General features: G+C 38.9%; 1 long non-coding RNA gene across 2 annotated transcripts in view; it reads right to left on the minus strand.

Annotated features, from left to right (window-relative positions):
• Positions 1-27936, minus strand: part of LOC101001415 — a 53050-nt gene that overhangs the window by 22045 nt on the left and 3069 nt on the right. The window contains exons 3-4 of one of the 2 annotated variants that reach the window (XR_647549.4): positions 24295-24416; positions 19173-23190 (exon numbers count right to left, since the gene is read on the minus strand). This is a non-coding gene — a long non-coding RNA (uncharacterized LOC101001415). Of the gene's footprint in view, positions 1-19172; positions 23191-24294; positions 24417-27936 lie in introns of those variants that run through there. The other variant, XR_001903051.3, reaches the window with a different exon arrangement.

Below are 27936 nucleotides of genomic sequence, written 5' to 3' on the forward strand. Positions count from 1 at the left end.
GAAAGTTGCAAAAATACCCACTGGATAACAATCTCTACACTGTTAAATTTTAGCAGGTGGAATTTCAGCTTGCCAAAGACTCAAAATTAGGAAACTGCTCTTCCAGCCATCTCCAGACTGCCAACCCTTTATTTGGTGAACTGAAAACTGTAGGAAGATTGTCCTTAAGTATGCGATTAGATCTTGAACCAATCTTTTGTCTTCTACTACATTCCAAAGAAGTCTTTATGCCAGGCAAATAACTCAATGGTACATTATAAAATGGATAAAGGAGGAATGATGGAACATCAGTAAATGCTGAACATGAGGTCTCTGAAACTGAATCTTGCTTCTGGAAGTTCATCCAGTTTACCCAAAAGGCAGTAATAAGAATTACTGGATACATCAAACAGAGAGGAGATCCCTTTATAGGAGAGAATAAAACAAAATAATTAAGCTACATATGGAAATTCACTTCACTATTGTTAGTTTCTTCTACTAACGTGTCTTAACATGTTTTAAATTTAATATTATTTGCCATTAAACAATATAAAGAGTTTTATCCTGCCTGGAAAGAAAAATAGTCACAAGCATTATATTAATTCGATGAGCTAGGAAGACATGAGTTGTAAAACATTTAATATAGGACCGCAGTGGTTATTCGCAACTGAATAATGAATTGCATGTCACACAATGTATGATAGTTATCTGGGCTGCTTAAGTTACAGCTAAGGAATTATTGGTCTCCCTTATCTGAAAGACCAAATGTAATATGAGATCAAAGAAAGTAATAATTGTGCAGGAAACAACATCTAAAAAAAATTCCTCTGAGGATGAAAAACTGGTTTATAAAGTTCAAGATTATCATTTTAGGTTACTCAAGTTGGATCAAACATTTTAAGCAATATTTTGAATAGACTATGTGCAGCAGAAATAAACACTAAAAAATTACCAAACTGCCAAACCAGAGAGTCCTTGTGGGGATGGAACAAAACAATATGTGAAGTTATTTTTAGCCATTTACAAGGCATGAGAAAAGTCCATATAATAAAGACAACATGATTATGTGACTTGGTTTCATTGAAAAGAGAAGGCCTTCAAAGTCTACTCCAGAAGCCCCTTAGACCAAATCGAATCTCTATAAGCAAAGGAGGAGACAATAGGAGATTTCTGGTCCCTGCCAACTGATGACACCTGTGTTTTCTGAATTGGCAGCCCCTGGTGACTCAAAGGTGGGTACATGAAGCATTTGAAGAAGATTGATGGGTGGTTCAAACCAACAGTTAGTCATTGAATCAGGTACCAACCTAGATTATTTTACTCTCTTACCAAAGCAATCCAACAAAGAAAACTTTAGGAATTCATTAACAACTGATTACAAGACATAATTTACTACCATCCTTAAAGACCTACAGAGACAGAAGACATCACATGACCTCCCCATCTTGCATAGGCTTCCCTAGCAAAAATTCTTCCCTCAAAAACGTCTCCATACAAAACTCAATTGAGATTAAGTGAAAATTTTTCATTCAACACTCTATACAATATTAACTATCTAAACATTTGAAACTGGGTATTTGCAAAGAAGGGAAAGAAAGATTAATAATAGTTATCTCTGAGTGACATTAAGAGTGATTTTTAGCTGCTTTTTTTTCTTTGCTTTTTTTTTTTTTTCTGAGACGGAGTCTTGCTCTGTCACCAAGACTGGAGTACAGTGGCGCGTTCTCAGCTCACTGTAACATCCGCCTCCCAGGTTCAAGCAATTCTCCTCCCTCAGCCTCCTGAGTAGCTGGGACTACAGGCACATGCCACCACACCTGGCTAATTGTTTTTGTATTTTTAGTAGAAACGAGGTTTCACCGTGTTAGCCAGAATGGTCTCGATATCCTGACCTCGTGATCCACCGCCTCGGCCTCCCAAAGTGCTGGGATTACAGGCAAGCCACCGCACCCGGCCTATCTTTTCTTTATTTTCCTAGATGAATACAATAAGCACATATTACTTTTATAAAATCAGAAAAACAAAAAGTTTTAAGAACTATCCACAATAAGGACTTCAAGTGGAGGTAACAGATGATTTTTCATTCCCCCTTTTACTTATGTCTATGTCTCCCTTTGCAAACACAATCATGTTTCTAATACTTTCCACTTCTCTCTGTTGACTCTTTGAAATGTTCTATGAGCACTTGGGTCTCATTTGTTATGCCTACGAATGGGGAAAAAAATCTCCGGAGATACTGTCACACAGTACTAGGTTAAGACTTTAGCAAGCCAAGTGTGGATATGATTTCTCAGCTATGCCTACAGGATAACAATTGCCATTAATTTTCTCCTGATTTAAAGGTATGGTTTTTGTGACCATTTACCTTACTGTGGTCTAATAATGCAACTGTAATATTAATTAATTCTATACAGTCACCATTCTACAGAAAAATAGTCCTGAAACAAACCACATTCTTTTCACATTTTAAAATTCTAGGGACAATATAGCTGATTGTGGTGAATAAATAAACACATATAATTAATACAGAAAGCAAGAATACAAAACCAACTCTGGGTAAGAAGTTTGTTTCATATCAACCACGGTTAAATTTGTATGATCTTAACGTTGTATTTTACCTTCTGTGTTACACACTCTAAATCAAGCCTGTCCTCTCCCTGAAGCTCTCCCCAACCACTCACCCACACAGATCTCCCTATATTTCCATAGCCCTGTCTGGGGTCTGCGTACCCTGTCCATTTGGACTACCTTGTACCAGTGACAGCCAGACATACAAGTGACACACATTTGAGAAGACAGGATAGATTATATAGAAAAATAGATATAGAGATATATAATCTATCACTATCCTGTTTTTCCCAGTGGATTCCTTATGCCATTTTACACGCCCTCCCCCACTCCACAACAACCTTTCTGTTGATCTCAGTGTCTGGCACCATGTACAGCAAATATCTCTTGCTTGGTTGATTTGAAAGACGATGCGTGGCCTTATTTTCTCAATCTACCAACCCAGCATCCTTACCTGGGTCCAGCCACAGCCCTGATGTCATAACTGGGAGACAATGTGTTGGAATCAAGCGTTCCCCAGGCTGGAAGCCAGGACATCCAAACACCAGGTTCCAGTTCTGCTAATTCCTACTACTGCGCCCTTGGACAAGGTGTTTCACCTTCTTGGCTGCCATTTCCCCATTTGTAAATCAAAGTTCGAGACCAGGTAAACGTTAAGGTCTACTCCAGGTCTTAAGTGCTATAATTCCACATGTTTAGAACCCTATTTAGAGCTTCCCTGTCCAATATGGTAGCTACTAGCTTTAAAGGGGCCATTTAAATTCAAATTAAAATTCACTGAAATTAAACAAAGTTAAAATTCAGTTTTCAGTTGCACTAGCCCCATTTCAAGTTCTCAATAGCTGCATGTGACTACTGGCTACTGTTTTTGGACAACAGATATGGAACATTTTTATCATGGCCAAAAGTATAATTGGACAGGTCTGGAGTACAGTGATATATTAAATACCATGTTTGTCCTTCTAGTGGTGTGCCAACAGATCTAATTAATTTTAATTAAGTATATTATTCTCATTTCATTGTCAGTTTCAATACTCATAATTCATATATTACAAATGCAACATGTACTTTATTTTAAATGACAGTCACTTGGAAATGCTCCTTTTACTTGGAAAAATATATCTACAAGTATCATGACTAGAGTGGCAAGCTGAAAAACAGGAGCCCAAGATCTACCATTCCCATCCAGATTCCCACGTTCAGCCAGGCTGAACTCTGTTTTCCCACCCCTCACACTTGGCAGTTTTCTGTAAGCATGTCTTTGTCCACTTTCTTCCATTAGACCATTTCTCTTTCCTCCCATGTCCCTCCCCAGGTCCAAATTCATCAAGATCCTTTCCACAGTTATGCTGCAGCAAAGCTGGGAAGAAATGCATCCAAATGCAGCCATGGTAGCTTAGCAACAGGGATCAGGATGGGTGGTTAAACAAGTTGCATGAAAGAAATGCCCAGGTAGTCAGGTAGCATGCGACCTTGCCTCAGTTTGCATTATCAGATATGAGAAAGCTACATGGTGAATTTGCCGAGTCTGGGACTGCCTGAGAAGGTAGTAGCTCAGTTCACCAAAATACATCAAAAAATAAAATGAGGGGACAAAGTAAGTCATGAAAGAAGGTTTCTTTGGGTCATTAGCAACTGCTGAGGCAGTCTGCCCCTCGTGTGCTTCTGGAGAAATACCAAAATTCTCTGCCCAGAAGCCCACCCAACCCTAGTAGACAACATGGAACCAGACTATGTGAGCATGTGAAGTGTCAACCCCAGCACCAGGGAAAGGGGCAGGACTCCCTTCCTCAGCCCTGACTGAGAGTTTCCAGTCATAAACTCACAGTCAAGGTATCCTTTGTATGAATCACTGCAGTGTAAGAAAATCTATCCCTCTGTGTTTTTGTTACTCCAGTTGTCTGGTACTCCACGACAGATGTCACCATCCATTATCTATTGAAAGTCATGTCTTCCTCCTCAGACCTGCCATAACACTTTATATCATTCTTGAGATACTTACAATGCACCCCTACTGTTTCCTGTCCATTTCTTAATTCCTCTACAAGACTGTGAGTTATAACTGGTACTTTGTACTTCTTCTATATACCAGCATTTTAGCACAATGAGTAGCTTACTAGGAGATGAACAAATACGGAATCTGACAAGAAGTGGATGACTCCATGAAGTGAATGAATGGATTTATGAAAGAATACTCTATAGCTAATCTGATTGTAACAGCCTCAAAATAATCCAGGTCTTACAGTGTCTCACCTTTACCCAGTCTTTCATACATGACTTATTTAAATCCTCTTTCTTTAAAGAGACGTGTCAGCTGGTCACATCAGAGTAAACGTCCAGCAACAATGTTAACTGCAAGGGTGTGTTGTTGATGTGTACAGTAGGTTGAACACTAGTAAGGAATGCTATTCTGAACTGAATTGTACCTTATTTTCTACTTAGTTCTTCTTCATTTAAAATAGTTATGATAATTCTTTTCAATTTTTAAAAATTATTATGGGTACATGATAGCAGTATACATTTATGGGGTACATGTGATGTTTTCATAAAGGCATATGATGTGTAATGATCAAATCAGGATAATTAGGGTGTTCATTGCCTCAAGCATTTATCATTTCTTTGTGCCACAAACATTCCAATTCCACTCTTTTCGTTATTTTAAAATATACAATAAGTTATTGTTAACTATAGTCACCATGTTGTGCTACAGAACACTAGATCTTATTCCTTCTATGTTTTTGTATCCACTGACCATTCCTACTTTATTCCCTCCTCCCACTACCCTTCCCAGTCTCTGGTAACGATCATGCTACTCTCCCCATAAGTTCAATTGTTTTAATTTTTAGTTCCCACATATGAGTGAGAACATGTGAAATTTGTCGTTCTGTACCTGGCTTATTTCACCTAACATAATGTCCTCCAGTTTTATCCATGTTGTTGCAAATGACAGAATTTCTGCATTCTCTTTTTTTTTTTTTTTTCTTTTGAAGACAGGGTCTCACTGTGTTGCCCAGGCTGGAGTGCAGTGGTGAGATTAGGGCTCACTGCAGCCTCGACCTCCCTGGGCTGAAGCAATCCTCCCACCTCAGCTTCCCTGGTTGTTGGGACTACAGGTGCATGCTACCATGCCCAACCAATATTTTATTCTTTTTTATGACTGAATAATATTCTACCGTGTATATGTACTATATTTTCCTTACCCACTCATCTGTTGATGGACAGTTCGGTTGCTTGCATATCTTGGCTATTGTGAATAGTGTTGCAATAAACATGAGAGTACAGATATCTCTTCAGTATACTGATTTCTTTTCTCTTGGATATATACCCAGCAGTGGGATTACTAGATTGTATGGTAGTTCTATAGTTTTTTGAGGAATCTCTACTGTTCTCCATAATGGCTGTACTAATTTACATTGCCACCAACAGTGTATGAAGGTTTCCCTTTCTCCACATTCTCACCGGCATTCATGATTACCTCTCTTTTGGATAAAAGTCATTTTAACTGGGGTAAGATGAATTCTCACTGCAGTTTTGATTTTATAATTTTTGATATCATTAATTGGATTCAAATAAAAGTATCTAGACATGGTAAATTTACTTCCACATATGTAAGATAATACATGTATGAAGTTATTCATTATGACATTGTCTTTAAAAATAAAAGATTAGAAACTCAGTGACAATCAATGGGTGCTACAGAAATAAGTTATGATATAGACATTCAATGGAATGATATGCAAATGTTTAAAGAAAGAAGAATGCTTTCTACCTAATGCATTCCAAAGTAATTCATTACATTGTTGTCTGTAATACAAAATATTAGAAACTATATGAAGGTCCATCAATGGGGATAGATAAATAAAGTGTGGTACATCAGTAGAATGATATACAATTATGAAAAATGAGGCTACTCTGCATATATAGAAAGATTTACGAAATATATTGTTAAGTAGAAAAAGCAAGCTCAATAACTTTTTTTTGAGAAAGTCTTGCTCTGTCACCCAGACTGCAGTGCAATGGTGCAATCTGGCTCACTGTATGCAGCCTCAACTTCCTAGGCTCAAGTGATCCTCCTGCCTCAGCCTCCTGAGTTATCTGAGACTACAGGCACACGCCACCATGCTTGGCTAATTTTTTATTTTTTTATAAAGACAGGGTCTCCCTATGCTACCCAGGCTCGTCTCAATCTTCTGGGCTCAAGTAATTCTCCCACTTCGGCCTCCCAAAGTGCTAGGATTACAGCCGTGAGCCATCTCACCCTGCCAGAAACAAAATTGATAGTGTGTTAATTTTTGTATGAAAAAAAGGAGACAATTTAAGATATATTGGCATAAAGAAACTCTGAAAGAGTACACAAGAAACTAATAAAATGGCTATACAAGGGCAGTAGAATTGGGTTCATGAGGGATGTGGGGTGAGCAAAACTTTTCATAATATACCATTTCATATTTCTGTTTTTACCCTTGCAAGTGCACTACTTATGCAAAATATTTAATAGACATTTCCATTATCATGCTACATTCATTTAATGAATGAATTTTAAAAGAATCCTTAACATATCATTCTTCATTACTCTCTCACCAAGTTTCCTTTCTGTTCTCTGCCCCACGACCACGTTCTATATCAAATGCCTTTTTTAACACTCACTATGACCCAGGTGAGGGAAACAGCTGGGGCAGAGCACTTTGGAAAGGATTGGTTTTGATCCCATTTGAAGCCTAACAAGACCTAATGCTAAATTTAAAAAAAAAAATAGTTTGGGGAATGTGTTTGCCTAAAAATGAAAGGTGGGGTGTGTAGGCTGGGTAATATCTGAAAATTTCAATAATACAGAATTGTGTTGTACCTGCTTCATGCTAACTTTTAATGGTCTCATTATCAATGAGTTTAATAATAATGTTTTCATTCTTGAATGAAGGCAATGATTCTCACTCACTCTCTGAAGAACTCATGAACTTTTTATTTCATTAGCCAAAACAGATTTTAATAGGGGAAGGTAACTGAATAGCCCTATTGAAATTTCTTTTTTAATATCACACCAACTTCTTAAATATTGAAGTCATTGATCTATATTTGGAAACCTGTAATCATCTAAGGTCTTCTACAACCTTCCATTTATTAGAAATAAATTCACACAAAAAAGCAACAATGTTTAAATTTGGTGTTCAAAAGACCCTCTCAGCAAGAGGTAATAAAATGTCAGTCCCATTTAAATGAGACATTATTGACCCCCATTAGTAGGACACGTGCTTGACTTGACTTTTTCTAAGGGTGGTGATGGATTTGCTCTTGTCCATCCACACACTCTTGCCCTGTCCTCTCATGACCTGGGGCAGACATGTGCTGGACAGCTGGCTGGACCGCTGGCTGGACCAGGTCTGTAGCCTCTGAACAAAGCAAACCTTGCTGGCCCACACAAAGACTGAATCTGTGACCTTGTTCTCATTAGCTCAATGCCCTAATCACTTGAGCTAAACAGCTACAAAAAATATATAGATTGAGCTTTGTGTAGATATATGTCTGTGTGTGGGCGTAAAAGCCAGGAATAAAATAATATATAACAACAAGCACGAAGCTGGTGCTTGGGCATTAAAGGAGGTCCTCCTATAAGTTATGTATCTTGTATGCCATGCCCCAGTGGCATTTTCCAAGCTGAGAGCCAAAATATAATCGCCTTAAAATAATTTTATTTCAGTTCTAATATAATATGATTCTAACTCCAGAAAGAAATCAATCCTTGAAATTAGTAATTAGGCACGTGTACAAGGAGATCCCAGGAAGCAATAGATTCCACAGCTTATATGATCTGGGTTCTCCTGAACCTTGGACTGAACAAGGAAGTAGAGATTAAGACTAGAGCTAAAGGGGAAAACAAGAGGCAAAATTTTGTCACTAGAAGATACTTTGTCACTAGAAGTTGTTTATTCAGGCAAAGTTTCATGAAAGAAATACCTATGCTCCGTCAGTTAATCTAGAACTGTTGGTGAGTATCCAGTGTGCTGTGCCTCAGAACCTCTTGCTATAGAGATCTACTAACAGGAAGAGGACCTCCTCTCGTGAAATTCATGATCATGGAGAAAGTCACTGAAGACCAGATTCCCAGGATTCTACTTATCCCTGAATAGACAGCTATTCCAGTACAACTAATAAGGGTCACCAAGACTGCAGGCCCAATGCAAGACTCACCAAATGTGGAATATCTCAAATTAGATGAGAAATTTAAACACAAGTGCAATATGAGCAATTTCAATGTCATTGCTTTATTTCAGGAGATGAGATGAAGTTCAGCCCAGAAGCTCCTCCTCCTCACTCATTGGAATGGACCCTCTGTCAGGAATGACCTACAAGAGAATCTGGGACACATCTCCAGGCACAACATTAACCATCAACTACTGGGAGATGGTAACTGAACGTATATCTTGGGTCACAAGAATCATATTCCATGTTAACTATCCAAAAATGCTACTTTGAAGCTCCTCCACTTTTGAGAGATATAATTCTCCTCAGCATAAAGTTCCAACTCCTTAACCTGACATTCAAGAGAAATTCAAGGCTAAGTTTTCTTTGTCTTTGCATATCCATGCCGAGCAGATGGTTTCCCACATGAAAGAGCTTCCCACATAAAGAGCTCAATAAAGTATTAAATGAAGAAACAAGTGAATGGCTGAAGCTAATCCTAATTTATCCTTCCATGTGATCTCACTCTACTTCCCTTAATCTTTCCCTCCACTCATAATAGTCTTCTCTTTGTCCCATGAACATGGCTGGCTGTTCCTTCCTCCAGGCTTGTTTAGGATATTCTCTCTAACTAAGAGGATTACCTTTTATCAAGTGCTTATAACACTTTATATATATTTTCTCAATTAATCCTAAAAATTTAACAAAATAGTCACTATAATATCCATTTTATAGAAGATGTCCTTAAAAGCTAAGTAACTTCCCAAGATTACACAGCTAGAAAACAAGAGAACCAAGATTTGAACACAGATCTATCTGGTTCCAAAACTCTTCTCCCTTTCAGGGAATTATTCTTTCTTCATATCTCCAAATTCTGCATATCCAAAATTGCTTTGTCTTTTATGGCTTAATGCAAGCTTCAAGGAGAGGAACTCTTCCTGCCCATTCTATCCCATAGTGATCTCTCATTCTTTTAACTTAGCATTGTAAACTCAGTGTCTCAGATAACAATCATGGACTGCCTCAACACTCCATCTATTATTCTTTTTAATTTTTCACTAATCTATTCCTTCTCAGACTAACTAGATCAAAAGCTCATGAAGGGCAGATTCTACACATTGCACATCACTATATCTCTTCACAAGCATGGAAGAGACTTGTGCATGTGGTAGGCAGTCAACAAATATATCTTGACTGATTAATGTTGACATCTCTATCTTTCCACCAAAATCTGTGTACCAATTCCTATTATTATAAGGATACACCCCTTGAAGCGTTTACCTCCTAAGGTTATTGTAATAAAGGAAGAAAACTGGAAAGTTCCAAAGATTAACTATGTTTTTAAAAATATTTCAAAGTTTTTCCTTATTAAACTTCTGGGGCATCTCTACTTCTGAGAAGTCTAACACACCAGTGTTAGTGAGATCATCTTGTTAAGATTTTCCTTGTTTCCTTTGAGTACCCTCATTTTCAAAGGTTAATTACCTGGTTGTAAAAGTGCATTCCAGAATGAAATTTAACCTATGAGTTCTCCATGTTGAGCTGAATATTCTTAGCAGTTTTTTTTTTTTAAGTAGAAAGCCATCTGTTCAACCAATTTAAATACATACTTAAAGAAGAATAAAAAAATAGGAATACAGAGAGAGGTTCATGGATTTTAAGTACTTGTGAGTATTTGTAAAACACATTATGACTTTGATGCTTGGAAAAAATATGAAGTGATACTTTCTGCTATAAATCAGCACTGGTAAATAAAGAGGGACTAGAAGTTGGGATATCTTAAAGACCAAATTGTTTTGATCATCCAAAATGTTGATCATTTGTGGGCCATAGAAAAGAAAGACTTATTATTTTTGAATGGTTCAATTTCTTAGGAAGATAAAAAAATCACTTGAGAAAACATCAAATGGAATGTGGTTCTTATTAATATCACATAACCTTTCTCACAAAACTTTTCCCTTCCCCAGCCTACCTCCCATTAGAACCAAACTAAACACGTTGACAGCTCCAAGTTAGGAAGGCGTTAGGCCAATAGTCTATCCTTTGGATAAACTGAATCATTCATTCAATATCACTTTACTAGTTTTCTTCACGAATCAAATACATGGCGACAGACACTATTCTGCAGGGTTTAATCACACACAAGTGGCAAAAACCACAGAACACAGCGCCTAATCAGCCAGGCTTTCAACCATGGTCTTACTCTGTGCACATATGTCACTCCCATTATCATTAGTATCAATAAAACCCTGACATTTTACACACTTAGGAGAGGCTGGATCTCAATGTTTATGGTTTGATATGTTCTCATAAAAAGTATATCGCCTCATTACCAAATAAGTTTATACGAATTGGTATGTTTTAAATTGAATAACCTTCTCCAGAGTAGAATAAATCATGGATTTTTTTCATGAACAATTTTTGGATTATTTCTTTTCTATTCTAAATACTCATATGAAGCTAAAATTAGCATTTCATATTTAGAATTTTTAAGACAACCAATGAATTCTAGGATTTCACGTTTATTTTCAGTCTCAATAAACATTTATTAAAGAATGTGTGAATAAATTCAATCACCCAAACCTGGGAATGCAACCCACAATCATAAAGTGGTGTTCCCTAGAGGAGATCCCAGATGAAATTCAAAATAAAAGTTTCAAAAATTAAGCTCACATATGCCTCATATAGTTGACTCCACTTAGCTCTGAGTTTGAATCCCAGGAAGAAATAATCTTAAGATCCGGACAGAATTGCTTAAGCAGGGGTCAAAGATAATAGATGTCACTATATCTTTAGAATAAATAGCTTAAACCGGGCATGGTGGCTCAGACTGTAATCTCAGCACTGTGGGAGGCAGAAACATGGATCAGTTGAGCTCAGAAGCTCAAGACCAGCCTGGGCAACACGGTGAAACCCCATCTCTGCAAAAAATACAAAAATTAGCCTGGCGTGGTAGCTCACACATGTGGTCCCAGCTACTCGTTGGCTGAGGCAGGAGGATTACTTGAGCCTGGGAGGCAAAGGTTGCAGTGAGCCAAGATTACGGCATTGCCCCCCATCTGGGTGACAAAGCGAGATCCTGTCTCAAAAAAAAAAAAAAAAAAAAGTAGCTTGAACACTCCTTTGTATGAAAGAGGAGAGCCACTGGGGCCATCTCCTAAATCCCCAGGGCATCCCTGAGTTGGTGAACCCAGAGTCGTATGGCTGTACATCAAAACAAAACAAAACTGAGTTAACACCAACACTGCATTCTAAGATTATCCCATCCCCAACTCCCACCCCTGCTGCCACTGCCACTGTGTGTAGTCACATCTATTATTACTGCCACAATCATATCCAGGTGCAAACCTGCTCATGTAGCCTATAACCTGAGACACTCAACTGAGAACAGTGAAGGAGCCTGACATTGAGGGTGTGACCTTCCTACCCACTCCACTGGGGAGCAGGAGGAGGAAGACAATCAAGGCTGTGTGAGACCCAGGCTCCCTATTTTTATTACGGTGCTTAATCAAAATCAACATACCATGCAAACATTGGCATATATCATTTCACAACATCAAGTTTTTTATACAGTTAAACCATTAGCTTTTTGCCCAACAAGCTATAAGCTCAAAGAAGGCAGAAACATCTCCCTGGCTTTGCTAAAGTATTGCCTGCATAAAGCCTAATGCCTTTCATATTAGATGCTCAATAAATATGTGATGAATGCTAATAAATCAGAGAGCACACTAAAGAGCCAATCTGCATGGGTTTCATTCCTGCCTATGTGACAGTGTGATCCTAGTCACTTCTTTGTGCTTCACTCAGTCCCTTGTCTACAAAACAGGGATAACAATGGTATCTTAGTGGGTAATGGTGAAAAATCAGTAAGTTAGTATGAGAAATGCAGTTAGAACAGGAGCTGACACATACTATGTGCCATTATTATTAATTATTATCATCATCATCACCACAACCTCTAATTACTGGTGTAGGGTGGACCTTGATCAACTTCCAGAATATCATGCATTCCTACAGGTGTTCATCATCCTATGCAAGCATTTATCTGTATAATAAATCATCCTCCTTTTGTGAATGAAAAGACAGAGAGCACTACTTAATAAAATGAATTATTCCAAGGCCTGATGTTCTGCAATGTTTGAAAAGATCCTCCTGAGTAAGGAGCTTATCACCACACTTGCCATTTAGTATTTTTTTTAAAAGGTTGAATCTGAATTACTACCCAAGGTCCATTGCTATTAAACATGAAAAATAACTTCCACACGCATACATAATTTGCACAAAATCCCATCGGTGCGATTTTGACAGGTACGAGGAGACTCCCGATACTGCTAATTGTTCACTGGGCTTAACCTCAGATGATGATTCAGCTAAATGCTATATTGAATTTCATCATTTCCATTTCCCCTATTCCTGCAGTGACTCTCTGAGGGGTTTACGGTTTTCTAGAGTGGCCTGCCTGCTTGGGTGCATGCACTCAGGTCACTGTGGCGGACTGTGTGAGTGGAACAGGAATGGGAACATCTTAAAACGAAACAGCTGCGTCAGAAGTGGTCAAGGCTCGGGCGCAATATGATAGCTGCTATTAAACCCCACTTTGAGCTCCTCATGGCTTTGATGATTTCTTTCTTCCTCTCAAAAGTTTATCATTCTTTTCCTGACTTTAAGTCGACCTCATAAAATCAGCCCTATTTTTGTTTTGGTTCATATTAAAGTTTTGGTTGTATTGTCCATTCGTTTCTGAATTTTTGTTGTTTTTGTTTTTTGCTTTTTCTTTGTCTCTTTGGTCTGAGGAAACTATAAAGCGAGGTGAACCAGTCATGACAAATTCTTGTAAACAGACATAGAACTAGGAATTCTTGTTCCCTAGAGTTCACCTGTCTCGCAGGCCTTGCCCTCCAAGGCACTTCCTCTTGGTAAGCATCTGGAAGTGTTCATTTGTGGGGTGGATTTGGTTTGGTTTGGTTTGGTTTTCTCAGGATCTGTGGTATCAGTCTCCCTTCCTGACACCTCTTAGTCCACTGCAAGCTAGTGGAGTGAAAATGTTTCATTTCAACATCTGCCAGTGGCATCCCTGAATAAAATTTATTATTCACTATTATAAGAAAATAAGAACTTAATTGCATTGTTGAAATTTAAAATTTTATTTTTCATTCTGACAGTTAACTATTAAATGCACTTCAAGCTCCTAGAAGAAGTTCTAGAGCCTTCCAACCTTACTGGTAGGAAAATCATTTAAACAAAATGTTTCTTGGATTAATATAGTTAATTCCACCACTGTATTTAGCATAATCTTTTCTTGTGGCAATGATTATTAAGTCACCACTTAAAGACTATTTAATGATGTTGAAATGAAGCCTACACTTAATCAGCCAACTCATTGGGACTTTTTCCAACTCCCAACCACCACCTGGGATTCATCTCAATTCTCTGATTCTGTGTTTCAAATCAAAGATACTATTTGCTGTCAGCAAGTCCCCTGATTTATTTAATCCTTCCCCAAAATATATCCTGAAATTCTCACAATTTAACCCCTATTTGTCATGACAGCAGCTCCTCTACAATGACTAACACACTCTTCAGCATTATCAGGTGTTTGCAGAGGGCTCTGTGACTGTGCTGGTGGCCTGGGAGATCAAGAGCAACCCTCTGTAATAGTGTTGTTACTTTATCTTCTCAACAAATCACCAGTAAATTTTTAAAATAACATTTATAATCTCCATTACTTCTCTCCGAAAATAAGAACACTCAAGCATACGGCAAGCATAGCATAATGTGTGAAGGCTCAAGAATCTTTATAGTTCTCATTTTAAGAGTGTCAATTGCTAATTTAATCAACGATATGCATGCTTACCAGTTTTTAGACTAAACAGTACAATATAGGAAAATATGGGTTCAAATGGAATAAGGAAAAAAGAAAATAAAATAAGATAGGAAAAAGGGACAAGAAAGATGAAAACTCTGATTGATTTTTAAAATAAATTGTGGCAATGGAATTAATGTAACCAAGTTTCATCTTCCAGTGTGTAAATTAGTCAGCTAACAGATTTTTAAATCATATGTAAAGCAGAAGTCTTATGATAGAAAGGTGGCATTTTCTTCTTCTCCAAAATAGTAGGAAGAATGTCCTGCAATCCATAATAAGAATCAAGGGGAAAAATCAGAATAATTTGAGTAGTTTGCGGAAAATCCGCCTCAGAGTTTACAACTCCTGAATTCTCAATTAGCCTTCCCATATTTTCGGATCAGTTATGAAAAGCATGGAACTGAACTTCCTGAAGATCAGTTAGCATTTTTATTAAGCTTTTTATTTTAAGAAAATTGTAGATCCTCATGCAGTTTTAAGAAATAATAGAGATCCCATGCACCCTTCACCCAATAGTAACGTCTTGCAAAAACACAGTACAATATCACAACCAGGATACTGACATTGATACAGAACATTTCCATTATCAAAAGCATTCATTTTGTTGCCTTTTTATGGCCACACTCACTTCCCTTCCACCCCACTGCTCCTTAACCTCTGGTAAGCACTTTTCCTTTTTCCATTTCTATAATTTTGTCATTTCAAGAATTCCATATAAATGGAGCCATATAGTATGTAACCTTTTGGGTTTAGCTTTTTTCACCCGGCATAATTCCCTGGAGATCCGTTCAGGCTGTTGTACTTATCAATAATGTGTTCCTTTTTATTGCCGAGTAGTATTTCACGGTATAGCTGGGCCACGATCAACCATACATGCTTAACTGTTAACAGAATGGTTAAGTTTGTCTTTCCATGAAGGACATTTGAGATATTTCTAGTTTTTCACTGTTATTAAAGCTGCTGTAAGCATTCATGCACATATTTCTGTGTGAACTTAAGTCTTCATTTATCTGAGATAAATGCTGAGGAGTACAATTACTGAGTTATATAGTAGTTGCAAGTTTAGCTTTTAAAGAAACTGCCAAACTGTCTTCCACAGGCTGTACTATTTTACATCCCCAATAGCAGTATAGGAGTGATCCTGTTTCTCCACATACTTGCCAACATTTCTTGTTGTCATGGCTGATTTTTAGCCAAAGCCAGAGATCCAATTTGGAACAAAAACTGACAGAAAGACTTTCAAATTTAATGCATTGTGTTATTTTAACATTACCTGGAATTTTTTTAATACCAGATCCCTTGGTTTTAAACTCTACAAATTAAATGCTGTGTACTTTGTATAAATTATTTAACATCTCTGAACCTCAATTTCTTTAGAGGTAAAACCTGTCCCTGCAAGTATAGAACTATATTAAGGGGATAATATGTGTAAAGAACATAGGATACAATAGATGCTTTGTAAATGCAAATCCCCTTCCTGTACATTATCTATTGATCATTATTTATTCTATTAATAATATACACGCTTTCTCTTAATGCATTCCCAGCACCACTTGTTTGGTTTTATAACTCTGTCTCTCCTCCATTCAGATGAAAATGAATATTGCTTAAAAATTGTGTTAACATGATAGAAAAGAAGCAGGATGATATTGCTTTCAAAAACAAATTCAAACCCAGGTCTACTGCTGTGTGACCTTACCCAGTTATCTTCCATCTGCAGTCAACAAGACTGGTGGTTTCATCTCTTCCATCTGCCCTACAGAGATGCTGAGTTCAAATAACAGAAATAAGTGAACACTGATTTGTAAACAGTGAAGAGCTATACCACTATGTGATCAATAGAGTAAAGCTAGTTATAGAAAATGAAGTCCACTGCACCTAAGGTCTCATTCATTCTGTCACAGAATGTCAAGGTCAAGAAATGGCAGGAACCACAATGATTTCAGAATCTAGGACAGTGGTGCCCCAAGGAATGGGATGTCGGAAGATTATAACAGAAATCATATTTGTTTTCATATAAACAATCAGAAATGAATTCACTAATAGAGTAACCACTGGCAACATCACCCTTGCTTCGTCCTATGTTACCCAGTTGCCTTGAGCACCCAAGGTAACATCAGGGAAGGGGGAGCTCTTGACCACAGAGGGGTTGACAGCGGCCCTCTTACAAGCACACATGGCCTGAAATCTGTTACAATTTGTCTGGCTCAGTTAGATGAAAACATATTATATAATCCAGTTTTAACTAAACTAATCTTCACCAAATGAACAAAGGGTTTAAAAATATTCCTGCAAAGAACCTTTCATTAAATAGATTCCAAGAAGGCAGACATAAACCATCAACAGGAAAACGGCAGAACTGACACTGCTCCTCCTCTTCTCAGCCACAAAACAAGACAGAAACACTGATGATATGGATCCAAAAGTAAATCAGCCAGAGGATTTTTAAACCACCAAGGCTATTTGAAATGTGAATTTACACCCACTGGTGATGATGCTGAATCTTACCGTAAAACATTTAAGCCTTTTGTCTAATTCTTCCTTTTAATCTTACCCCTTTTTAGGTTATTTTTTGCACAGGTTTATAATGTACACATCAGTGAAGACATACAGATGTATAATTTGCAAATAAATATACTTAAAATGTTTTACTGCTGGGGTGCATAATAAAAACAGCAGGGAAATCATAGACCTGAGATATTCTATTTCTTTAAGGTGTTATTTTCCCCACTCTAGACGTTTGTGTCAGGCACCAATAGACTACACCACGAATGACGAAGATGGCATAATAGTAGATTTCCACTTACAGAACAGTGGGTTTTCATCACTAGAACCATCTTCTCCTATCTTTTGGGAGCTCTAAAGACAGCCAGATGTCATTACCTTCACCCTGTCACCCCTGAGGGCTGGGAGCCAATGCAGGCTTCTCACATCAATCTCCAAAAATTCTGTGGGCTGTTACCATTCCCACGTTTAGTGACTCTCAAAATGGTAACTGTGGCATGCCACTCTAACATTGAGAGCTATGCCAAAGAGAACAGCTGGCATAGATTAAGCGCTTACCCTATGCCAGCCCCTCATGTGAGTCGTCTCACTAAATGTTCACCACAACAACAGGACAGAGTCTACAATTATTATCCACCTTTTACAGCTGTGGTAACTAAAGCTGAGAATGGTTACTTTCCCAAGATCACACAGCTGATAACTTTTGTAGTCAAGTTCACACTGTGCCTCTAACTCCAAGGACCTGCTCTTAATCACTATGCTATGCTGCCTTACATGCATAGTAATAACTTTATGGCATATCATTATGAAGATTTCTTTACAACAAAATTAATTTTTAAAATTTGTCACATTCTAAATGTAATCCTGCTTCCTCTTGGGATCAAAATATTTACCAGAACATATAACTGATTTTGTAATACACATGAAAAGTAAATTACAACGGTATGTATGGGAATTATTTTTATACACAGATTTTGAGAAATGTAGCATACCAATTCTTGAAACAAGTGCTTTAAATCCTTTCTGACACAAAGCCGACATAATATAAATAACAATACAATCAAATAGACACAGCTTACTATTCACTCATTTATCTCTGAAGTTATATGTTAAAACCTCTAGTACCCGGCTGGGCGCAGTGGCTTACACCTGTAATCCCAGCACTTTGGGAGGCCAAGGCAGGCAGATCACCTGAGGTCAGGAGTTCGAGACCAGCCTGACTAACATGGAGAAACCCCATCCCTACTAAAAATACAAAATTAGCTGGGCATGGTGGCATGCACCTGTAATCCCAGCTACTCGGGAGGTTGAAGCAGGAGAATCACTTGAACCCAGGAGGCAGAGGGTGCAGTGAGCACACAAGGTAACATCAGGGAACATCATGCCATTATACTCCAGCCTGGGCAACAAGAGTGAAACTCATCTGAACAAAAAAAAAAGAAAAGAAAGGAAAAAAAAAAAAAAAACTTCTAACACCCAAGGCAATGAGAAAAAGTCAGTGGAAAAATACAATTATTTCCAAATATTCAGACAGTTAACAATGATTAGAAAAATCATAGGGTCAGTTGAGTGAACCTTTCGATCATAAATGTAGCTGCATTAATACCATGTGATATTAAGGTTTTTAAGCAGAGAAAAGCCCAGTGAGTTGCAGCGGCCACTCTTAATTCTGTGACTTTTTAGTGAAATCGAGCAAATGGAAGTACTAGATAGAGGAAAAGAAATGGCAATATCAATAGAGAAATGCTTCTGAGGGCAAGTTCTCCTACATGATTGTGTATTCTTGGCTATGTAAGTTGAGGGCTCTTGAGTTTCTCTTCTCATATGTCCCCATTATAAATACCTAAGTCATGCTTTTTAAAAGCAGTATAATTTACAAAGCAGAGTCCATTCCACATGGACTCAAATGCCATCTCGTTACCATGACTATTTTATCTTTGACGAACCATCGTATTTATCTTTATAAGCACTTCATTAAATATCACTCTGTCTGGAAAAAGAAAAATTCAGTTTTCTAAAAACTAAGCAATTAAATATCCCAATTAAATACATAAATTTTGTAATAAAGCAAAAATAGTCACTTGATTAGATTCTGTAATTGTATTACTGACATCATCTTTACTTGAATAGCACAAGTTGTATAGAACTTAACAATGTCTGGAAAAGCAGAAAAAAATACTAGAAATGTAAAGAGGCAGTTTCCTGTTTTATTTAGTCCAGATTAATAACAGTTAAGTTGCCATGTTTCTTCCAGAAAAAGCTTTTTCACTTTTTTCTCAGCAAGTCAGAGTTTATAGAAATCATCTCATAGATGTACTTTATTATTCAAGCTTAACCCGTTTGAAAAAAAATTCAATGCTTTTTGACACCAATTGTTACACTATGCATCCATTTAGAAAAAAAAAAGTCACGGTAATAAAAATATTCTTATATTTTATGCTAGTATTAAAAATCACAGCAGCTAATATTGTCCCATATACAAGAATTAACATACGTTTTCTTGATTGAACACTATGCATTCATTTAGAAAAAAACAAAGTCACAGTAATGAAAAGATTCTTATATTTTATGCTAGTATTAAAAATCACAGCAGCTAATATTGTCCCATATACAAGAATTGACATATATTTCCTTGGTTGAGTTTCTTCATCCAGTAAAAAACAATTTGAAAGGCACTGAACGGAAGAAAACAAACAAGCAAACAAAAACAATTCAGTTCAGTTGGATCCAGCTCCTTACCCTCTTGTTTGTAGACAGAGCGTCAGCTCTTGTCTAAGCAAACTTTCTTTTTCAGATTTTGTTTATGTATTATTCCACTCTTATTTTCTAAATACCCCTTTAAGCCATCATTTCATAACTGTAGTTAGAAAAGCCCTTGCTCATTTTCTCCAATTTTTTTTTCCCCTTTTTAGATGGACCACAAGCAGTCTCATGGGAAAACTCTACTTTTTGGTAGATTCTGCAGAGGGTAGACAGTCTGTCCAGGGCACTGTTCGTTTGTCACCCAGCACAAATAGAGAATCTCATTACCTACAAAGGTATTAGGAAAGTGTTCCCAGCTGAAACCATTTATCCAATTCCAATTGTTGTTTGAAAGTCTAAAATACTAAAGGCGGCATTATTCCAGGAGCTACTGTTTAAAACAATGCAATGACTGTTCAGAGAGGAAAATCAGTGTTTGAAAATCTGAGTTGGTTTAAAAAATAATAACTATGCATCCAAAAAAGAATTCCTAAAGAAGCACTTACATGCCAGGCACATGTTTTTAATTTTAATAACATTGGTTTACCTAAATAAAAATGTAGAAACTAATAATTGTTCTCTATATGTTCATATTTTAATACTATTCTATTTTAGTGAGTTTGCAAAGAGGCTAATGAATAATAATGTAGAAAAATATGTATCGGTCAGTACAAAGTTGCTGTGGTTTATGGGCACTGCAAAATGCTGTGTTGAAAGCAATTCTGTTAAAAAGTAATTGAAAACTGCTCCAATTTTAAAAGAAATAAATGTAGCCATATCCTTATAGGATAATGTCAGATAAAAAGTAATCATGTTCTCTCTACAATTGGGTTTGCTGGCATTTATATGGGAGTAATAATGCTTTAAGATTATTTTCATAGTTGTTCATTTAACGTGGGATTAACATCAAAATCTTTGTAATTATCTCAGATCACCCATTTAAAAGTGGTGTGGCAAAACACGTTAATGGTTAAGACACCCTAGCAGTTTTAATACTAAACAGATTAACACATGTGAAAGTAATATTATAATTTTTTGCACTGAATAATGTGCCAGACCAATTTTTTCAGTGAAAATAGAATTCTTATGAAATGGTACCCTTTCGTTCAAATAGGGAGCTACTGCTTCCTATTTCTTGAAATACTAAAGCAGTCGGTTAGCTAGAAAACTGTATAAGAGCTATATACGTGAGCATGCATGGCTATATGGACTCAAAATATTATTCCATGGCTTTGCCATGGCACAATTTTATGGAAGCCATCATTTCTGAGGTTTGCTTTACCTAAGATTTAGAACCAAAAAACTGCAATAGGAGGGTGATACAGAATAGTGAAAATATAATCCAGGTGGGATTATAAACCAAAAATTTTTAAAGCGTGAAGGAGATTGCTTATTGGCCACAACGGCTATGAATTTATTTTACGACCACCAGCAAACAAATGTAGGTCCATACCTTACACATTCTTAAATAATAAGGAAGCACATTTTAATATGTGCTCCAGAGTCTCATAAAAATATTTCTCTGCCTCAGCGTCCCATCTCTAGAAGCTGACATGAGAAGAAAATGGGTATTCATTTGGAAAGTAATACAAAGTTGTAACATAATTACCCAAGTCCTGCCTATCTTTCTTGAATTCTTGTGTAAAGCATACTTCACATCCAAGACCTTATTATTTGATAATCCTTGTTACATATTACACGGGTCGGGGAGGGGCCTGAAACCTTACAAACTAAATCGAATGTAGCACATGCAGGTGCCTCTCCCGAGAGCGGGAGATGATGTGTTAAAAGACAGTATCTGTATCACTTCAGCTGTGTCTGAAAAAGGGGATGGGGTGTCGGGGATTTAAATCATATTGTTTCAACTTATGCAGACAGAATCCATAAAAAGAGATTCATTGTCATATTTTCTTTTTGAAATGTAGTATTTGGTTTTTTTTTTCTTTTTTACTTTAAAAGTGCTCCTTGGTATAGAGCAGAGTAAATATTACAGTTTTGTTCAAAAGCAGCCAAGATTTAATTGTCTGTGAAATATAAGGCTTACGACCTGATTTGAGTTCACTACTGTTCTGCTGATACAAACTAGGCTGGCCTACGAAGTGACCGACCGCATCCAGCAGCTAATTTACACAGAAGAGCCATCTCCAAAGAATTAAAAGTGGGCCGGGGACAGCCATACGCCTGCAGGAGCCCATCCAAAGGGTTAGGAGCTTTATTCTTTCTGCAGCAGATTTAAAGTGACTTTGTACAAAAAGTCAAACAAGAATAAACAGCTGTGGAAAATGTAACAAATCATGCTAGCAGTTGAACAGCGAGGGAGAAGAGAAACCCACCAAACCACTAGCATACACTGAAGAAAAGCGAAACGGAGGTAGAAGAGAGAGAGAAGGTGGGCAGAAAAGGAAGCTGGTGAGGACACGACACTGGTTTCCACAGGCAAATCACGCGCTTTATTATTGCGTATAGCTCAGTGACTGTCAGGAACTGAAAAATGTGTCCTTCAACACAGCTCTGCGTGCCCGCGGCCCTGGGGTGCAAGCAAGGCTCCTCCGCCCTCCGCCGCTTCCCCCCCGCGCGCGTCCCCCTCTCCTCCCTGCAGTGACTCCGCGGGTCGCTTCCTCCACCAGCCCCGAGTGCAGAGGAGAAAGCGAGCGGTTGCAGATTTGCCCCAGTGGCACCGCAGACACAAGCCAACCCGTAATTGCAAAGCAAACAAAGCTGAAATATTGGATTGGTCTCAATCGTGACAAGATCTACGCTTTTGCCGCCAATCTGTTTGTGCAGCTCTATTTAAAGGCACTTGATTGAGGAAATGTTGAAAATAGCGGTAAGGGTTACCCTAATGAGACCTCGGGAGGGAAGCGGCGGCCTTCGCCCGGCACCAGGGGCTGGGAGATGAGGGTGGGAGGCTCATGGTTAACCCCTTCCTGCTCTCCTCGGTCGAAAGGTCCTGCGAGATGGAGCTGGGGGTCCGCCCTGCCCGGAGCGGTGACCTCTCCCAGCCTGAACCGCGGAGAACCGGCCCCCTGGATGTCGGGAACCGAGGCGGGGGCTGGGGATCACAATGAGAATTCAACCAGGATGGAAGGGGCGCCCCAGTGGCCGTCGCAGTGGCTGGAAAGTTGGCGACCTAAATCGGGGGTGGCTGCTCTGGTAGCCCTCTGGTCCCTGACCCTGACCCGCAACACTCCCGCGCCACCGGCCGCGAGGGCTGAGGCCCTGGCGATCCCCGTGGAGCCGCGGCTGAGCTCAGCTCTAGGGCACCGAGGCGGGGGGTGCGAGTAGGGAGAGCAGCTGCCCTGGTGGGCGACGCAGGCTGGCAGGCATCGCTGTCGTGCTGGGTCTTCAGGCAGCTAGAAGGGAACAGAAGAAACCAAAGAGGCAGGAGGAGAAAATACAGGAACACTGAGAGCAACCCGCTCTGGCTGGCGCTTTGATTTTCCCACTTACTCTAGCCTGCCCAGCCCCGGTACTTGTCATCATCCCCATTGTTCAGACGGGGAAACTAAGACTTAGAGACACCGAGGTCCTTGCCCGAGATCATTCAGCCAATCGTGGAGTGCCTAGAGTCGGCCCTGCCCCGCTCCGACTCGGAGCTCAGTATGTTGGGAGTGGGCACCAGAGAGGCCAGGCTGGGGCTGAGCCTCCCTCTGAGCCAGCGCAAGTTGATGCAGACCCAGTGCAGGCCGGATCGAGCCAGAGGACAGCTTGGAGATGAAGATCTGTTCCCTAGTGGGCGACATCTAACTCCTCCACTAGTTCTAATCGTTTTCAAAATAAAGGAAACTAATCTGATTGCAATTGGGGTAGACGGTATTCACCCGATTTCTCTTAGTCATTCATTTTATATGGGCTGTCTAAATATCTCCTTTGTTCAATGCATTGATTAGGCTGTCAAGAAACCCACAATCACAGGAGGTGGCACATGCATGCCCAGAGATCTACCCAAAAGAATATAAGTGACAGCACCAGGAAGGAATTCAGAAGAGAAAACTTCATTTGGGGGAGGGAGTTGGGGGAGAGAGGAGAAGCAATATCTGGAAAGGCTCCCTGGAGGAGGCAGCATTTAGGTTGGACCTAGAAGAAACGAAGTGTGGATTCTCCAAGAGAGATGGGTTGTTTGCCAGCATCCTGGCAAGTCAAGGGGTGCCAGACCCACAGTTGGGGACAAAGTAGGAGTCACGCTTTCATCCTCTGCTGCCATCTCCCAGCTGTCCTCCTAATTTGAAGACTGCATTAACCACATTTTGAGCCAAGGTCCTAATCCCTTTTAGGATTGAAAACCTATGGCTTGAGAGTGGACACCCAGCAGGTAGACTGTGACTGTCTAGAGCCCTGAATTTAGACCAAAGGGCAGGGTTGGGAAAATGGCACTAGGGGCGCTCTCACCAGAGCTCCTAAGTACTAGAGCCAAGCATTCCCGCGCTTTTCCCAGAGGGATCTGATCTGAGATGTACCTTGGCAAATCTGCAGTTTGTCTTTCTGGAGTCACAGGCAGATGTAGACTGGGAAAGTGAAGATCCCCAGGGGGTGGGGAGGACTGGTTTCAGTTATATTCCCCATGAATGATCTGCGCCTTCTGTCAGCAAAACAAAAAAGCATCAGTCACACAAATTTAGTGAAGTCTCCAAACGTATTCTGAATGAAATTCTGCTTTTTTGTACACAACCAATTTCTTCGTTTGAAGTTGGATGCTTTGCAAGCAGAATGCAATTCCATTTCTCATTCCTCAAAGTTGTGGCCTGTGTTAACTTAAGTAGGCATTCACACAAGTATTAAAAAGAAAAACCATTCTCTTCTGGAAAATGGAACAAAGTAGCACCTCTCCAATCAGGGTGCAGATATATAATCTGTAACAACAAATTAGCCCCCTAGTGCTATGCATTTCCAGCTAGCATCCTGCCTTCCCTGTTTATAACTTTGCTGCCTGTAATTATTTTTATTTTAATTTTCTGTCACTTTAACAAAAACCAGAGCCTTTTCTTTTAATGTTTTGTACACAACATGTTCGTTTTGATAAGATGTTCTTTCCTATCCTCTTTTAGCTTGCCTTTCCTTGTTTAGAGTTCTGTATCAGGCGTTTCTAATATTTCCCTCTTTTTTTTAAGAACTTGTCCCTGTCTTGCTTTATTTGTTTGTGTGAAATTTAGTTTGAAAGGAGATCAGAGAGAGCGGGAGGGGTTTGTAATAAGAGAATGACCGAATGACCCAAAGGCTGATTATCTATCATTAACTGGAGACTTGGTGTACCCAAATTACCAAAGAGACCTCAGTCTGCCGGATCCTTACCCAGCTAGAAAGGCAAGCCTGGAATGCACACACTGAAACAGGCTCATGGCATTGCAACCAAGGACATAGTTCACACAACATTTACTTAAGGATTTTTCCTGCAAAACTCAACTCGAGTTCAGTAGATAAATTTTTTAGATTTTGATATGTTGTACTCAGGTAAAAATCTATGCCAAAAGATTACCTATAACATTTGTGTAACTAACTTTTTTGTGTCATTTCGTTAGGAGCGAAATTGCAGTTAATTGTCTAAGCTCCAGAGAATATTGAGAAATCAAACCAAGCTGCTTTTGATCTGCTCACACTGCTAAACCCAAGCCTTGTAAAAATCGAGGTTTGCCATTAATATTGACAATAAAAGTGTTTCTTTTTGTTAACCTGAAACCTAGCCATCCTTGTGTAACTCCCCTATCTATAAGCAAAGGCCCTGGAAGAATGTAGGAAAGGTTTAGAGGAAACTGTCAGAGCTAAAGAAATCCATCTATGTGAATTTGCAAAGGAAGCTGTGGAACAGAACTTCCCAGGAATGCAACACTACAGTTAAAACTGGGAATGTTCCTGGGCCTCAAGTCAGAAGCAAATTTTTTAGTCAAATAAATGTTTTCTCTCCAAAGCCCCATTTTAAATTGCCAATTGCACTCATATTTTATTCTGAACCCCATAATGCATTGCAGACTAGGTGAAGTCCATTACTTACTATTTCCATAGAACACATATGCAAAATCACACTTCCTCATCTGAATGTTGAGTGATTTCCTCCCGGCTTGAAAGAAAATACCGCTAGTGTGGATGTAATTTGCTTGAAGTAATAATTCGAATGAGTATTTAACATAAATCCTATGGGATGTATGTTTTCACACCGGTTTTGTTCTAAACTCTACATTTTACTACAAACTAGCAAAGATTAACAAAGATCAGATTTACTGTACCTCTTAGGACTAGTATAATAACATTAATAATATCTCCCATGTATCTACATCATGCTGCTTCTTTGAGGCCTTCATGGGGTTATCTTATGGTCTCTTTAGTCTGAATGAGTATTTTAGATTTACAGACACACTTAGACACCTGGAAAAATATTTAGTTCTTCCTTATCAATGAAAACTCTCCAGTGCAGCAATATATCTACCAGTTAATATGGGGATCTAGTCATTGATTATTTAGAAAGAAAGGAAAATTCTACTGACTGTGGATATTAAGATTTTTCTTAAAAGACTTCAGCATGAATCAGTATCTCATTCTTCCATGCCAGTTGCAGATTCAGTAATAGGAAACAAGACAAGAAAAGAAAGAAAAAAAAAAACCTTGTAATCTCAAGTGCTGCTAAAAGGCAAATTACAAGGAAGAAATGGAGAGAAGAAGAGAGGGAGGGAGGGAGGAGGGTGGAGGAAGGAAAGAAGGGAAAGAGGGAGAAGAGAAAGAGGAGGAAGGAATGTGCAGGCACCAAGCAAGCCCTGATTTTCTCCACTTCACTGTTTTCTAATTAGAGCTGGACTGAAGAATTCATAAGCAATCAGCCCCTCCACAGTCATCATTCAGCTGAACTAGCCCCTCCCTGCTCCATCTCTCCATGTAGAGAAGAGAAAGGAAGAGGATCCACTCCCTAAATATACCACCCCTACCCCAAATCCAAAAACTTGCTTAAAAGAAGAAGAAAAAAAACCTCACAAGACACAAGGGCAGCTTTTCTTACTCTTCCTTTTTTGAAATAGACACTCAAATCCAACAGAATTTGGTTCTGCTTTGCAGATGTGTACTTTGAGCAGCACCATACTTCTGGAGCCACTTTCACTTGCTATGTCTGTAGACAACTATTTCTCAAAAGCCAAAAAGAAAAGACTACACAACAAGAACTACGCAAACAAGGACTACACAACCCCAGTTAGAGGGAGACCCTTGCCACCACTCAGACAATATGCATTGTTCTGGGTATCCTAAACATCCTGGGACTAAGTGGATAACATGTAAAATGACTCCACCCTACCCTGGTACAGAAAAGAATGCAGAGCCATCAGAGTGTCGCAAGAAGTACTGTCCTTGGAGCAGGTGGGCTGAGGTGACATCTTCAAGAATACATTGCTCCTTCTGTCACCTTCCAGGCTTAATGTTCTTTCAGAGGGTTCTTAGCATGTTCTGAGGCTCATATCATGTAAGAGCATTAAAGATTCTTAAGGGAACGGTCAGAGTCACTTCTACTATGTTGATTAGAACAACAAGGTAAAACGAGATTTGGAAGACGGTGATGAGAACTGAGCCATAATTCCCATTAACATAAAATGCACATTTATGACCCTCTGGCCTGATTCTTTTTGAGTCTAGTTTATTTTGGGTTCTTCTGAGCAAAACAGAGGATACAAACTGCCCTTGCCTTTGAAATAATAAACACCCTGAGACAATCTGTATTTTCCCTAAAACCTAACTAAAGATTTTTTTAAATTAGTTTAAACCAGATTGATTTTTTAAAGTATAATAATATCTCACAAGACCAAAATGTTTGCATGGGCATGTTCAGCCTCTCTGGTGCTCTTTCAGTCTTTTTCCAGGGAAACCAGTACCAGTGACGGCAAAGAGACAAGAGACATGAGGAGCAAAATAAATGTTTGAACCTGATTCTGTCTATTTGGCTGAAGGCAGATGACATGTGCAGTACAGTAGGTGCACCATCAGATACAACAAAGGCACAAAATCCCAAACACTCGCCCAAACCTGGGCTGCCTCTTTGTGAAGCAGTTTCTGGACCCGAGTAAGGCCGGTTTCGGCTCAGCCCTCAGCCTCTGAGGATAGGCAAAGAAGCACCCCTAGCTAGGATT

Source organism: Papio anubis, chromosome 3 (assembly GCF_008728515.1).
Source record: "Papio anubis isolate 15944 chromosome 3, Panubis1.0, whole genome shotgun sequence".
NCBI lineage: Eukaryota > Metazoa > Chordata > Mammalia > Primates > Cercopithecidae > Papio > Papio anubis.